We start from the raw sequence: 4,544 nt of genomic DNA, 5'->3' as shown, positions 1-4,544 counted from the left end.
GTACATTGTAATCCAGGCCCATCTCAAGAAACAAGAAAAATCCCAAATACAAATTCTAACAGCACACCTAAAGGAAATAGAGGGGAGCAGAAAGACAGCCTAAACCCAGCAGAAGAAGAGATATGACTTTCCAGGGGAGTCCTACCAGACGTTTAAAGCAGAGAAGATACTTATCCTTCTCAAGCTATTCCAAAAAATAGAAAGGGAAGGAAAACTTCCAGTCTCATTCTATGAAGCCAGCATTACTTTGATTCCTAAACGAGACAGAGACCCATTAGACCCATTTTAAAAAGAGACCTACAGGTCCATATCCCTGATGAATATGGATGCAAAAATTCACAAGAAAATACTAGCCAATTGAATTCAACAGCATATAAAAAGAATTATTCAGTGCTCGCTTCGGCAGCACATACACTAAAATTGGACTGATACAGGGAAAATTAGCATGGCCCCTCCGCAAAGATGACAGGCAAATTCGTGAAGCGTTCCATATTTTTAAAAATGAATAAATAAAGCACTGGCATGAGAAAAAAATAATAAAAATAAAGAAAGAAAGAAAGAAAAACTGTAAGACATTAATCAAAGAAATTAAAGAATCCACAAAAAAAAAAATGGAAAGATATTTTGTGTTAAAAAAAAATTTATTCACCGTGATCAAGTGGGATTCATTCCTGGGATGCAGGGCTGGTTCAACATTCGCAAATCTGTCAACGTGATACATCACAGTAATAAAAGATAAGAACCATATGATCCGGTCAATCGATGCAGAAAAGGCATTTGACAAAATTCAGCATCCTTTCTTAATAAAAACCCTCAAGAAAGGATAGAAGGGACACAAATATAATAAAAGCCATTCATGAAAACCCCAGCTAACATCACCCTCAATGGGGAAAAACTGAGAGCTTTTTCCCTGAGATCAGGAACACGACAGGGATGTCCACTCTCACCGCTGTAGTTTAACATAGTGTTGGAAGTTCTAGCATCAGCATTCAGACAACAAAAGGAAATCAAAGGCATCAAATTTGGCAAAGATGAAATCAGGCTTTGACTTTTTGCAGATGACATGATATTGTACATGGAAAATCCGATAGAGTCCACCAAAATTCTGCTCGAACTGATACATGAATTTAGCAAAGTTGCAGGATACAAAATCAATGTACAAAAATCAATTGTATTCTTATACACTAATAATGAAGCAACAGAAAGACAATAAACTGATCCCATTCACAATTGCACCAAGAAGCTTAAACTAACTAGGGATAAATCTAACCAAAGATGTACAAGAGCTGTATGCTGAAAACTATAGAAAGCTTATGAAGGACATTGAAGAAATGGAAAAAATTGAAGAATGGAAGAAAATTAGAAAAATTGAAAATGGAAGAAATTGAAGAATGGAAAAACATTCCATTCTCACGGATTGGAAGAATAAATATTGTCAAAATGTCAGTACTACCCAACGCTATCTACACATTCAATGCAATCCCAATCAAAATTGCACCAGCATTCTTCCCGAAGCTAGAACAAGCAATCCTAAAATTCATATGGAACCACAAAAGACCCCGTATAGCCAAAGTAACTTAGTAGAAGAAGACCAAAGCAGGAGGCATCACAATCCCAGCCTCTACTACAAAGCTGTCATCATCAAGACAGCATGGTATTGGCACAAAACAGACACATAGACCAACGGAATAGAACTAGACCCAGAACTGGACCCACAAACGTATGGCCAACTAATCTTTGACAAAGCAGAATTTTCCAATGGAAAAATCTCTCTAACAAATGGTGCTGGGAGAACTTGGACAGCAACATGCAGAAGGTTGAAACTAGGCCACTTTCTCACACCATTCACAAAAACAAACTCAAAATGGATAAAGGACCTGAATGTGAGACAGGAAACCATCAAAACCTTAGAGGAGAAAGCAGGAAAAGACCTCTCTGACCTCAGTCATAGCAATTTCTTACTCGACACATCCCCAAAAGGCAAGGGGATTAAAAACAAAAATGAACTACCGGGACTTCATGAAGATAAAAAGCTTCAGCCCAGCAAAGGAAACAACCAACAAAACTAAAAAGCAACCAACCGAATGGGAAAAGATGTTTGCAAATGACATATCGGACAAAGGGCTAGTATCCAAAATCTCTAAAGAGCTCACCAAACTCCACACTCGAAAATCAAATAACCCAGTGAAGACATGGGCAGAAGACATGAATAGACACTTCTCTAAAGAAGACATCCGGATGGCCAACAGGCACAGGAAAAGATGCTCAACGTCGCTCCTCATCAGGGAAATATAAATCAAACCCACCCTCAGATATCACCTCCTGCCAGTCAGAGTGGCCAAAATGAACAAATCAGGAGACTATAGATGCTGGAGAGGATATGGAGAAACGGGAACCCTCTTGCTCTGTTGGTGGGAATAAAATTGGTGCAGCCACTCTGGAAAACAGTGTGGAAGTTCCTCAAAAAATTAAAAATAGACCTACCTTATGACCCAGCCGTAGCACTGCTAGAAATTTACCCAAGGGATACAGGAGTACTGATGCATAGAGGCACTTGTACCCCAATGTTTATAGCAGCACTCTCAACAATAGCCAAATTATGGAAAGAGCCTAAATTTCCATCAACTGATGAATGGATAAAGAAATTGTGGCTTATGGCAATGAGAAAGAATGAAATATGGCCCTTTGTGGCAACGTGGATGGAACTGGAGAGTCTTATGCTAAGTGAAATAAGCCATACAGAGAAAGACAGATACCCTATGTTTTCACTCTTATGTGGATCCTGAGAAACTTAACAGAAACCCATGGGGGAGGGGAAGGAAAAAAAAAAAAAAGTTAGGGTGAGAGAGAGCCAAAGCATAAGAGACTCTTAAAAACTGAGAACAAACTGAGGGTTGATGGGGGGTGGGACGGAGGGGAAGGTGGGTGATGATGGGTATTGAGGGGGGCATTTTTTCGGGATGAGCACTGGGTGTTGTATGGAAACCAATTTGACAATAAATTTCATATATTGAAAAAAAATATATAAAATAAAAGCAAAAAAAGGAAAGAACTCTGTGCATGCACCTCTAAAAATTGACGCTGCTGCCCCATGACAGACCTGTCTTTAACCGCTTTCTTCTTTCTGTCTCGTCACTTTCCCAAGTGTCCACTTTTTCTTCAACACATCTTTCTGTTTGTGTGTGCCAGTGCCCATGTGAGGATTTGCATAGCAGCATGACTCCAAATGGACAGCAAGTGCTGGCATGATTCCTCCCAGAATATGACAGCCTCTCCTTTCTAAAGCAAGAGTGATGGCAGGGGTTTCAGCCATGGCCTAAAATGGCAGATTCCAGCCTTCTCTTCTGGACTCCTCCCACCTCCTGTGGTCTGGGCCAGTCTTAATCTCTTGATGAGATCATTCACCCCATTGTACCTTGAGAGCTCAGACACGTAACTACAAAAGCCATTTCTCCAGAGGATGTGATGTCAGGCTCCATTAACAGTGGATGGGGTGTCTGGTAGGGAGTGCCCAGTCACGCCTGTATACTAAGAATTCCGGTGTACTGTATACAACTGTAAAAGCCGGCATAATATAGGCAAATGTGTGGAGCCAGTGAAGACATAGCAGGTCTTTGTCCTCTACCAGGTACGCAGGACATCACTGACCCAGGAGTGTAGGAGTGTGCTCCCTTGCTTTATGACGTGTGCTAATGCAGCCAAGACTCTGCTCAAGAAGTAGGTCTTCAGCACCTACCCCACCCCTCTAGCACCTACTTTTCCCAGTAGAGAGGGCATGGATATCATTCAGGCAGAAACACTATATCTCTGAATACCTCCACACCTTCCACACCTGCCTCTGCTGCTAGGCATGCAGAGATCTGTTGTTCAGAAAGACATAGATCATTTCCGAAGGCAAATAATTCTCCAAAGATAAAGTTCTTGCTTTGCTTACAGTTATAGTTGTGCCCCTGTATTAGATATCTGAGGAAGAAACGTGAAACAGATGTGTTTCTTTCTCATACAAGTGAAACCTGGACATGGTTAGTCTATAACAGATTATGGATTGCCCACCACCACACACAAGTGATCTCCCTGCTCTAACATCTTAGTATATGAGTTCCTTTGTCAACATCTAAAAATATCAGAATCCATACTTCACACATTATGCTATGGATAAAACCTCAAGTTCTTTCCATAAAAATTAATTGGTCTTGAATAAAGTGTCCTTTAATTATTATATAAATTTAGATAAAATGCAACCTGTACATTGAGATATTGTGTTTTAAACTGATCAAGTAATTAAAATGTTTTATTATTTTTCCCGAAAAACACTTTATCCACAAATATCCCATTTTGGCATATTTCTTACTTTGACGTTTATAAAGCACAGCACCAAAACAAACCTGTGTGTGTGAACAAAGCTCCAAGATAAACTGAGTTAGGATAGAAGGCTCACAATGGAGGTGCAAAAGTAGCAAGACCAAATCATCTACTCATTTTTTCCCAAAATTTTATTTAAATTCTCGTTAGTTAACATACAGTGCAATATTAGTTTCTGGAGT

General features: G+C 39.7%; 1 non-coding gene across 1 annotated transcript; it reads left to right on the top strand.

Moving 5' to 3' along the window:
* Nucleotides 1-390: 390 nt before the first annotated feature.
* Nucleotides 391-497, top strand: LOC121024846 (U6 spliceosomal RNA). The gene has a single exon (XR_005787832.1). It is a non-coding gene; the product is annotated as a U6 spliceosomal RNA (small nuclear RNA).
* Nucleotides 498-4,544: the final 4,047 nt, after the last annotated feature.

This window comes from Herpailurus yagouaroundi, unplaced genomic scaffold, assembly GCF_014898765.1.
Source record: "Herpailurus yagouaroundi ecotype Mexico unplaced genomic scaffold, PumYag 67224, whole genome shotgun sequence".
NCBI classification, from domain to species: domain Eukaryota; kingdom Metazoa; phylum Chordata; class Mammalia; order Carnivora; family Felidae; genus Herpailurus; species Herpailurus yagouaroundi.
This window is presented reverse-complemented; position numbering and strand designations above follow the sequence as displayed.